This window comes from Dromiciops gliroides, chromosome 2, assembly GCF_019393635.1.
Source record: "Dromiciops gliroides isolate mDroGli1 chromosome 2, mDroGli1.pri, whole genome shotgun sequence".
Classification (NCBI taxonomy): domain Eukaryota; kingdom Metazoa; phylum Chordata; class Mammalia; order Microbiotheria; family Microbiotheriidae; genus Dromiciops; species Dromiciops gliroides.
Genome location: NC_057862.1, coordinates 491,621,428 through 491,633,786, shown reverse-complemented (window position 1 = coordinate 491,633,786; position 12,359 = coordinate 491,621,428).

Sequence of the window (12,359 nt, the reverse complement as noted above, 5' to 3'; positions counted from 1 at the left end):
CACTTATCTTGCAGGATAGTGAGTTGAATGAAGAATTGACTAGGAAAAGAAAAGGAGGCTAAATTGCATTTGGAAGATTGTAAAGCATTTTTCAGTGGTCATGAGCTTCTGACAGACAAATCTCTTTTTTAACATTAGTATTGTTCAGCTCCATCGTTCTGAATTATAAAAAGCATGCTCACTGAATAAATTATAGAAGATTGAAAAAGGCAATGCAGTCATATGTATTGGTTGTTTATAGACTCTAGCATTTTGGTCACTAGTGACATACATAGAAATACTATCCAAGAAAGAGATGCAGTGAGAAAGAAAAAATTAAATATCTTCAGCCAGATTGATGGAGGAAAAAACCTATGGAACTTTGAAAGACCTCTATGAAGGCCTACCTCAATGATATCATAGATCAATCCAAGTATATATTGTCCTAGACTTGGGTTTCAGTTCTGTCTTAGCCACCTAATAATTTTTTTGTCTTTGTTTTTTACTGCATGCATATCAATAGACTTCTGTTTACAGGTCTATGTAATGGGAGGTGTTATGGGGAAGATACATTAATTAAATGACTTGTAAGGTCCCTTCCAAATCAAATGTTTTGACTCTTGTTATTTGTTATATTATTCTCAATGAATGTCTATTCTGACTTACCATTGTAGAGAAATAACCTTGGGTTCTTGAAGCCTATGCTATTAGAGTGAAAGCACAGGTCCTGTAAGCCGGAAAGGTTTTAAGTACAAGCTCAGTGACATTTCACATCTCTCGCTAAAGCTAAGTTTAGAGAGGCTCCTTTCCAAAGGTTTGACTCCTAAGAAATAAATAATTTCTTTTTAAAAAAATTTTTTTAGGGGCAGCTAGGTGGCACAGTGGATAGAACACCGGCCCTGGAGTCAGGAGTACCTGGGTTCAGGTCCAGCCTCAGACATTTAACACTTACTAGCTGTGTGACCCTGGGCAAGTCACTTAACCCCAATTGCCTCACTAAAAAAAAAAAAATTTATAATAAAGAATTTCAAGAACAGCAATAGTAAAGTTGGGCTTCTAAGTAGAGAGGAGCTGATGATCTGCACTCATGGAGAGAAGGCCCATACCAATGAAATCTTGGGTGTTTAGTGTATTCTCTTATTTTTTAAAAGGCTCTACATTTAATCAGTTATTAGTACACCATTTCTACTTTAAATATTTAACTTTCATAGTATCACAAGCTAAACTTGGAGGTGAGTGGTAATTTTTTTCTCCTAAAGAGCTAAACATTCCTTTGATTTTTTCTATTCCGATTTAGTTTTAAAGCACATTTATGTATAATAATTTTATGCTGTAATGCACAAACCAGTACTCATTCCTAACTTATTCATTCAAAAATATTTGTCGAGTGCCCATTGTGCCAGTAAAGAATACATGAAATGACATGAGTTTATCATTAGAATGCCTTCATCTTTGGTATTCTGCTGACTGCTCCAAGAAAAAAAAAATATTTTTATCTGTTATCCTGCCTAACAGAAACAGAGATAATAAATTATATCCTAATCATTATGTCACAAACCAATTTTTAAAAAGTCAACAACTGATAAAAATAAAATTAGCAGCTCAACACTTGTCTATAGAATAAAACCAAAATTGTATACAAGGCCCTCCATAATTTGGAACCAGCCTACTCTCATTTCACTAACTTACTGTATACCATACTTAATATTTCTAAGTTTATTTTTTTCTGGACTCCAATTAATAGTTTCTGTTTAAAATTTTCTTTACCTGGGGCAGCTAGGTGGTGCAGTGGATAAAGCACCGACCCTGGATTCAGGAGGACCTGAGTTCAAATGTGGCCTCAGATGCTTGACACTAGCTGTGTGACCCTGGGCAAGTCACTTAACCCTCAGTGCCCCGCCCCCCCCAATTAATTTTACCTGCTTTTCCTTAACAAAACAAAATGTTCCTGTTTTCACAATATGCCATTGTCACAGGATAATTACTAAATCAACTATGCTTGTGAATATCTTTAACCTCAAGTTTTATTTCTCCTGATCTTCCATTGACCATAGAAGACTTGTATATTTTCTAAATAGTTGCTTTTACATTAATTTACAACTTTTGTATCTGATTATTTGCATTTCATATGGCATCTCACTGACTGTCAGTGTGTTTTGTAATAGCATTCAAGTTTTTTGAAAGCATGGACCTTCTTGGTTAATCTGTTCATAATCGTATAGACAAAATTTTTTGCTAAACAATAATTAATGGTTTTAGATATATTCCTTAGCATGTTTTACAATGTTCTTCAGTGTGAATGATCGATATTTTAGTGATATGCCATTATCACAGATTTCACTTGAAATTGTTTTCTTAGGTACCTGTTTTTCTCATTTATATGCACAGTATAGAATGTTATTTTCATGTCAGATCAGTGTGTATCACTTTCTTTATGTTAAAAATAAATAGTATAGGGGCAGCTAGGTGGCGCAGTGGATAGAGCACCGGCCCTGGAGTCAGGAGTATCTGAGTTCAAATCCAGCCTCAGACACTTAACACTTACTAGCTGTGTGACCCTGGGCAAGTCACTTAACCCCAATTGACTCACTAATAATAAATAAATAAATAGTATTGTAAAGGTGTAAGTATAATCATTACGACAATATGAGAGTTAAATTATCTATTAATTTCTGCACGATAGTATAACCATCCTATTGTCTAGTTACAGTATACTTCTATGTACTTCAGGAATCTATGATTTCATCAGTGTGATTACTCCACCAATGCATATCCTTAGTAAATACTCTTTATGAATTGCTTCATACAAAAAATTTTATCACCTGGGGGGCAGAGGTGAGCTTCTCTGCATTTAACTAGGCTAGTCCTTCGACCTCAGACACACAGTCAGTTTTTTATCAGACATTCAAAGCCTTTCACCTTCATGACCTTTCAGAACTTAAACTCATTGGCACAGTCTTTTAGAACCTGGGTCATCTCTATGCCACAGTGAGAACTTGCAAGGGAACTTCAGGGGAAGTCACCTGGATACTTGTCTATATCTGTAGTCTGTCCTTATCATAAATGACAGTGAATTTACAACAATAACAGATGGCATAGTAGATAGAGTGCCAGGTCTGGAGTCAGTTAGACTCATCTTCCTGAGTCCAAATCTGGCTTCAGATACTTACTAGCTATGTGACCCTTGGCAAGTAACAATTTTCTCAACCATATAATGAGCTGGAGAAGGAAATGGCAAACCACTCTAGTATCGTTGTGGAGAAAACCCCAAATGGGATCATGAAGAGTTGAACACAACTGAAAAATGACTGAACAACATCCAGTGTACTACAAAGGAAGACGCTGAAATAACACATAAGAAGTCAGTAAGAGTGACTGGACATCAACAGATGTCTCTTCTGGAGGTGACCCAGTTTTGAAAATAGCACTTTAGGGTTTACGTACATTAATTCTTTTGTTCCTCCTAACAACTCAGTGAGATAGGTAATCGTGATGGAGAAATTGAGATATAAAGAGGTTAAATGACTTGTCCTTGGACACACAACAAACTAGTGAGATTCAGAGCCCCCCCTGACTCCAGGACTTTTTCCACCAACAATATTTCAAAGTGGAGAAGATATTAAAGATTAGGAAAAAGTGACTAACGGGTAGTATTGCCAAGGAAAAAATGACAAGAAGATATAAACCATACTAATATGCTTTCTTTTTCTTCCCTATAAAATCTTTAAGAGAGAGTTTTATTGAGAATATTTTTGATGAATATCTAAGGAGATAGAAACAGCCACATTTTCACAAATTACTTTCTTTTTAAATTTTTTTTTTTGGTGGGGCAATGAGGGTTAAGTGACTTGCCCAGTATCACACAGCTAGTGTCAAGTGTCTGAGGCTGGATTTGAACTCAGGTCCTCTTGAATTCAAGGCTGGTGATTTATCCACTGCGCCACCTAGGTACCCCCCCACAAATTACTTTCTAAAGCAGATAGTCTTCCCAGTCACACTATCTCTACCCCTCTTTTTTTTTTTTTTAAGTGAGTCAATTGGGGTTAAGTGACTTGCCCAGGGTCACACAGCTAGTAAGTGTTAAGTGTCTGAGGCTGGATTTGAACTCAGGTACTCCTGATTCAGGGGCCGGTGTTCTATCCACTGCTCCATCTAGCTGCCCCCACACTATCTCTAAAAGCACATACGAGATCCTACTCTGTTTATTGTTTGTTGATTATGAAAGCATTTGGCTACTAGTGCAGAACCATCTTAAAGGGCTCTTCTGGAACAATGGATTTATCTCCTGTGTTAATATTATTCTAGATTCCTTGATAAGGCATAGCCACTTAGATGACTTTGTCCAGTGATCACCTAATGATTTATATGAAATGGGGCATAAATATCAGAGCCATGTGTTAACCAGAGGTGTTCATTGCTATCATGGAAGATGTACTATACAGAGTCCAAACACTGCAGGTCCCCTAGATGTTTTTGGGTTTTTTGCAGATCACATTTTGTTGCCCCAGAATATTATATGAAGGTTCCTATAGCCACTTGAAAGAAAAAGTCTTCTTTTTTTTTTGTTATTTTTGTTGTTGTTGTTGTTGTTATCATTGTCTAAACCCTGGAGCTGATCAATACCTTGAGGAAATGGGACAAAGAACCTACACTTTTTTTTGGTGGGACAATTGGGGTTAAGTGACTTGCCCAGGGTCACACAGCTAGTGTTAAGTGTCTGAGGTTGGATTTGAACTCAGGTCCTCCTGAATCCTGGGCCGGTGCTCTATCCACTGTGCCACCTATCTGCCCCAAAAGAAAAAATCTTAATAATTCATACAGGAAAAATCCAAGTTGGTGAACAGTGTATATTGCCCAGATCACATGCATAAGATACCCTGTGGGTAACCATTGAGTTTTTTGGTGTTTTTTTTTAGTGAGCCAGTTGGGGTTAAGTGACTTGCCCAGGGTCACACAGCTAGTAAGTGTTAAGTGTCTGAGGCCGGATTTGAACTCAGGTACTCCTGACTCCAGGGATGGTGCTCTATCCACTGCACCACCTAGCTGCCCCTAGCCCATTGAGTTTTAAGTCAATTAGTATTTCTGTTTTGGTCAGGATGAATACTCCTGATGAGATGACCAAGAATTAAATAGAAGGAAGAACAAGCTGGGTTGTGTATGCTAAATTTTGAACAGTAATTTGTTTCAGTGAAACACATTTGATGCTGTACTACTGCAGATTATGGACTATAATAATCAGAATTGCAGGCAACTTAAAGGACAAGTGAAAGACATAGGTATGAATAGAATGTAGACTATTACCGGTAGAAACACAAGAAGTGGTAAAAGATGGGAACTGAACCTAATGCATGGTACAAGAATTCCATGATCAGTACCTTCTCTGTAACTTCTAACTTTAGAGTTCCTTAGAGTATTGAGAGGTTGGCTGATTTTCTAGTCTCATAGCCAGCATGTGTCAGAAGTTGGACTTGAACCTAGGTTTTCCTGACTTAGCTTAAAAAGGCCAGGATCTCTCACTGCATCTGGGGCCATTCCCACTCGACCTGACCTATGTCTTGCCACTGGACTCCAGTGACTGGAGAAGAGAATGAAGCTGATGACTTTTCACATCCCTGCCTCATTTAAATCCAATTCACTTGCAAGTCAAAACATCATCCTCCTGATGGCATTGGTCCTCTTCAAGAACGAATGACAAAACAAGGTCATCCTGCTCCAAGGCTAGCTCTCTATCCATTATGTTACATTTCTTTTTTGTATAGCATCTATACTATCAAGGAAAAGAATAATGAGAGAGGGAATTGAACTAGTATTATAAAAAAAGCAGAGGATGGACAGCCTGGGTGCAGTAGCCATACTAACAAAATGGTAAAAATTCTAAAAGAAGGCCTCCAACAGATTGGGTCTGTCAGCTGTAGAGGAAATAAGGGAGATTAGGAAACAAGAAATGCGTAGGATGAAAAGGACATGGGTGGGTTGTTAAATCTGCTCTGTGGAGGAAATTACATTCATGAAATCAATGGCTCCATTAAAGTATCAAAGTATTACTATTTGTGTGTATTATGTGTATATAGACATACATATATTTGCATGTGTGTATATTATATGGGTGTGTGTGTATATATATATATATGGGTAGGTAATTTGGTTGTTTGTTGGGGGTTGGTTGTTTGTTGTCCTTCATGCTCAATGAGGATAACACGGGCAGCTAGGTGGCGCTGTGGATAGAGCACCGGCCCTGGATTCAGGAGGACCTGAGTTCAAATCGGCCTCAGACACTTAACACTTACTAGCTGTGTGACCCTGGGCAAGTCACTTAACCCCAATTGCCTCACTAAAAAAAAAAAAAAAAAGAGGATAACACAATAAGACTAAGCATTTATTAAGCATCCACCATGTGCCAGGCACTGTGCTACAAATATTATATAATTTGGCAGCTAGATGCCAAATACATAGAATGGATAGACTGCTGGGCATGGAATCAGGAAGTCTCATCTTCCTGAGTTCAAATCTGGCCTCAGACATTTATTAGCTGTGTGACCCTGGACAAGTCACTTAACCCTGTTAGTCTCAGTTTCTATGGCAAACCACTCCAAGTATCTTTGCCAAGATGCCACAATGCCAATAACAGGGAAACTGAGGCATGTTTTCTCTGAGCAAGACATCAGTTTATTAACAGTGATGCATAAAGCTGTTATGTAGGTTCTCTGACAACCTCAGTAAAGCCAGGGACCCTATAGTCCAGAAATAAAACACTTTATTGAGACCTAGGAAAGGAGAGGGTGGAGGAGTTGCCAAGTCTTCTAATTGGCTACTACTGGGGAAAGTGGATTGGCCTCTGGGTGTGGCTTATTATGTCCCCTCTCTGACAATCACTGAATGTTAATTACATTATGAGTCTCAATTTCCTCTAGTAATATTAGCTAGAAAATCAAGACCAGTTGTAACCTTGGGTATCAAATCACCTTTAGTTTTCCTTCAGGACAGGCGAGGACTGAAGAATTGGGGTGGGGGGGGATGGGTATAGACAGCAGCCTAAATTGGTTGCTTGTTTATGGTCAACAAATGAATCCGGGTTAAACTGGTTAGAGCAAAGCATGACATCATCCCTGGATTCACAGGTACTCGCATGGCCTTTCTTCCCAAGGCTGCTGGAAGCCCCAGAGACATTTGAAATTATCCTTAATGACACCAGCATAATCCAGTGATCAGCTATGGTTCACTGAAACATTAACTATGCTGTGTGCAGCAAATCAGGCTGACCAAGCTCATAGAAGCGTAATTGAAGGAATCAAGGCTCATGTGTCCTGGACAGTCAATGTAACCCTGGCTCAGAAACTGGAGGTTCTTGGGGCAGCTTGATGGCGCAGTGGATAGAGCACCGGCCCTGGAGTCAGGAGTACCTGAGTTCAAATCCGGTCTCAGACACTTAACACTTACTAGCTGTGTGACCCTGGGCAAGTCACTTAACCCCAATTGCCTCACTTAAAAAAAAAAAAAAGAAACTGGAGGTTCTTGACCTTATTGTGCAAAACTTGTCAGACCAAGCGCAGGTGAGCATTCTACTCTGCTTTTATATCTGCTGGCATTTTCTTTTAGGGTGGGAGATATCTCAAGCTAAATTAACACACCTCCAGCAAAACCTGGTATTGGCTAATTGACTAACCTGGTATTTGGTATTTGGCTAATACCAAATGTCATTAAGCAACTCCTGTGTACAGATATAGCACTTACATGGTGTAATTTTGGTCATGTAATGAAGGATGGTAATATCACTTCCTTAAGCTGTCACTGACTGAACCAGCATCAGCATTACAGTTGAGAGTATACTTAGTCAAGCTGCTGGATCCCAATTTACCAGCCTTGATGTGATAACTTACCCTCTGTTTGAGCACCTGGATACTTCCCATAGCATCTGCTACAAAGGATGTATCCTCAGAAATGAGAAAATGGTAATAGCTTTTCTCATTGTGGGGGGCAGTCCATAGTATGGGTGTCATGGTGACTTGTCATGTGTCCAATACGCTCGTTTCAATAGTTTGGTGTATACATGTGGGTATCTTTTTTTTTTTTTTTTTTGGCGGGGCAGTGGGGGTTAAGTGACTTGCCCAGGGTCACACAGCCAGTAAGTGTCAAGTGTATAAGGCTGGATTTGAAACTCAGGAACTCCTGAATCCAGGGCCGGTGCTTTATCCACTGCACCACCTAGCCACCCCCTGGTATCTTCTAATAGAAATAAACTACAACCATCAAGGATTTGTAAAAGATTTCTGTAACCATGTTGCAGTAGATGATTTTATTAGGAGATATTCTCAGTCCCAGAAAGGACCTAATCTAGTTGCAGAGCCTGTTGCTGGTAAATATGGTAGCTTTGGGGCACACATGGATTTTATTGCTCTATACCCTGCAAACACAGGTCTTCTAATGAATGTGCAGGAGCAGGAAGACTCCGTGAAACAGAACAGCAAGGTGTTGATAATGGGAGCTTGGGTCTCACAGATTTACCTGATCCTCTAGTAGGAAGCCCACCTGCACATGGGCACCAACACCTTGGAGGTGCACATGGTGAGTAGTCTAGGGCTATCTATGTATGGACATCTGAACCCTTATCATAACATTACAATCTCAGTTACCACCCACTATTACTAACATGGAAACTAACGGTTATCTCCTGTTTACATGTCACTAAGCATGACTTAAAAAAAACAAAACTATGGGAAGAAGTCATTCAAGCTTCTTAAAAAGAAAGTGACATCATTTATACTGTATTTAGAAATATCAGTTTAGTAGTTATGTGGAAGATGGACTAGAATACTTGGAGACAGAATGACTAGTTGAGGATAATATTGAAATAGCCCAATGGGGAGTTGATATGGGTCTGAACTAGGGTAGGGATCATGCAAGTGGAGAGAAAGCATTGGATGTGACAGATGCTATAAAGGTAGGATCTACAGATTGAAACTTATTGGGGAACTGAGGAGACTAGTGAGAAAGAGGAAAGAGATGAGTATGGGAAGAATGGTGGTGCTGTGCCCTTAAGAAAACAGGTATGCTTGACAAAGAGGTGGGTTCAGAAGGAAGACATTGAATTCCATTTTAGACATGCTCATCCAGGTGAAGATGAACAACACAGTTGGTGATATAGGATTGGAACTGATGAGAGAGGTGGGGCTGAAACATATAGATTTGAGAATCATCTACAAGGAGATGGTAATTGAACCAATGGGTACTTGATGAGATCACCAAGAACTCTACTGTAAAGGGAAGGCCTAAAAGATAGAGCTTAGAGGCTTTCTACAGAGTTTCATAAATGCAGATTATAGAATAAAAGAATTGTAGAGTTGGAAAGGCCACTTCAGCAGACATCTAGTGCAATTTATATCTAAAAATGGATCCCCACCCCAACATATGCAAAAAAGTGACATCTGGCTTCTGCTCCAATGAAGGGGAAATACCAAGGAAGTAATTTCACTTTGGACAGTTCAAATCCAACCTAAATTTGCTTTGCTATTTTCACCCACTGGTCCTGGTTCTGCCTTCTGGGTAAGCACAGTATGTGCAGTTCCTCCAACATTATCATAGCCTTTCAGATATTTGAACACAGCTATCAATGAACCCTGTGAGACTTACCCACTCCATGCTAAACATCCCCACTTCTTTTAACTGATCCTCATATGGTGTAGACTCAAGGCCTTTCTGGTTGCCCCTCCTATGGATGTTCTTCAGCTAGAAGGTACTAGTCTAAAATGTACCCAAAATAGAACAGAATATTGTATGTGTGAAATGGAGAACAAGGCACAGTCAACTGTCAACCAACTTACTCTTCCTGCAAGCTGTGCCTCATAATGTAGCTCAGTGTGTTATTGTTTTTTTGGTGCCATTATCACAAAAGGGACTCAAACTTGTAGTCCACAAAAATGCTGTTCTTTTTCTGAAAAAAAAAAAAAAAAACTTCTAGCCATTCCTCCTTTTATTTCTGAAGTTCATTTTTTGAACTCAGGTATAATACTTTTATCCTATTATATTATGTCTTCTAGAATTCAGCCCAGTGTTCTAGCTTGTCAAGATGTTTCTGAATCCTGACTGTCACCTACTGTGTTAGCTATTCATGCCAAGTTTGTGTTGTCTGCAAATTTGATGAGCATGGTACTTACGCCTTTACCTGACCACTAATAGAAATGTTGAACAGCACAGGACCAACTTTAAGTTCCTGCTTCATCCCATTGCAAACCTTTTTTTTTTTTTTATTTAGTTTTTTTGGTGGGGCAATGAGGGTTAAGTGACTTGCCCAGGGTCACATAGCTAGTAAGTGTCAACTGTCTGAGGTCGGACTTGAACTTAGGTTCTCCTGAATCCAGGGCTGGAGCAAATAGCCCTCTAAGGTGATACCAAAACATTAATGACTACTCCTTGCCTGTGGCCATTCAACCAGTTCCTAATCCACATAATTATTCCATCATCTAACATATCTCCTTTTCCACAAGAGTGGTGTAAGATACATTATTAAGTAGTTTGCTAAAAATCCGGGTAAACTATATCTGTAATATTCCTCAGAGCCACAATTTTTGTAACTGGGTCAAAAAATACCTTGGGGATGAGATGGTCTTGAAAAAAGCCAGCCTGGCTCTTCTGAGTTCCTTTTCTAGGTGTTCCCCAACTATTTCTTTAGTAGTTCATTCTAGATTTTTGCCAGGACTCAAATCAAGCTTATTAATCTCACTTTGTAGTCTGTATTCTCTTCTTTTTTCTTTGAAGGGATTTTTGCCCTGTAGATTCTTCCCCCCCACCCCTCCATTAGTGATCTTTCAGATATCACTGACAGTGTCTCAGCAATCACCTTTGCCAGCTTTCAGTACCCAAGGAAATAGTTTGTTTGAATGTTAGGACAAAGTTGTTAATGATTTATTTTTTTGAAGATGGTACACTTGATTGTGCTTGCCTGTCTTTTTTATGTGAAAAGCTTGTTGTGTATAGCTTCTTGATGCATTAACTCATTTCTTAAGCCACTAAAAAAGTGAAAAAGAAAAAAAACTGGAATGTATTATTGTTTCTGTTGAGTTTTGAAGTTGCTCTCTTTGTACTTTCCAAAGTTCCCAGTAAAAATAGTTTGTTTTTAATTGTAGACTTAGTTTAGCACTACAATTATGTTTATTAATTGATGCTTTCCATTTTTGTTTTTGGAAATATTTTTAATTCCCTGGTAAGATGCAAGAAAGTAAACAGCCCTATTTTGCACAGTTCCCTTCTCCTATTTTAACACAGACTCTCCTAGGATATGAAACTTGCAGTCAGCATTTGGTTGATTTGGTGTCAGCTGTGAAATAAAGTCAAATTTACAATAGTCTTTGGGTTCTGGTCCCAGACACTACTCAGTCAGGTTCAGTGGTACATGTCTGGGATACATCCTGGCATTTTTTAAAGCTCTAATTTGGTAGTGTTATTGTGCAGGTAATTAATATTATTATTCTTGCCAGAGCAGAAATACATTTTCAGTACTTTGCCCACTAACATCCTTTGAGGTATTGCTCCTTTTTGCAGAAAAAAAAAGGGGGCAGGCAGAGATAAATCTGAATGCATTGTAGGTATCTATATTTTTTTTTTTTAGTGAGGCAATTGGGGTTAAGTGACTTGCCCAGGGTCACACAGCCAGCAAGTGTCAAGTGTCAGAGGCTGGATTTGAACTCAGGCATTCCTGACTCCAGGGCCGGTGCTTTATCCACTGCGCCACCTAGCTGCCCCTAGGTATCTATATTTAAAGTTTACTTTTCATAAATTTCAGCTGCAAGATTCTGGCATTTTGCATTTACCATTCTTCATCAAAGCAAACTTCAAGGGATGATGATTCTGAAATGTTATGCACAGTCTATTTGGTTGCTGTGTTAACTGTTTCAAAAGGAGTGGATAACACCAAATCTGCAGCGTAGAATGCTATTTGAGATGTATAATATTCAATTCATTCATTTGATTATTTTGGTGTAATTGCAGAGCAACTGTATATATTGTATAACCTAAATCATCTCTTACTTTCAATGTCCCGAATGCAGTGATTTATAATTAGAGCATGTTTCAGAAGTTTACTCTTGTTAACCAGTCATTTGGCTGGAAAAAAATAAAATACTTTTAAACTGACTTACTTTTCTTAAATGTGTTCCTGTGTGTGTAACCTTTATTGTTAGGTATGTTGAAAAGATAGCCTGGTATTTTAGAGTGCTATCAACAGTCACTTTTGCTAAGGGACCCCTACTCCCAGAGACACAAGGTCTGCCGGTATACCCCCTGTAGCAGTCTGGGCAAGCCAGCAATGCAGGTGGGGCCCAACATCCAGGCTTTGCCTTCCTCAGCAACCCATGGGCCACACGGCCAAGGCAGGAGAAGCCAAGTCT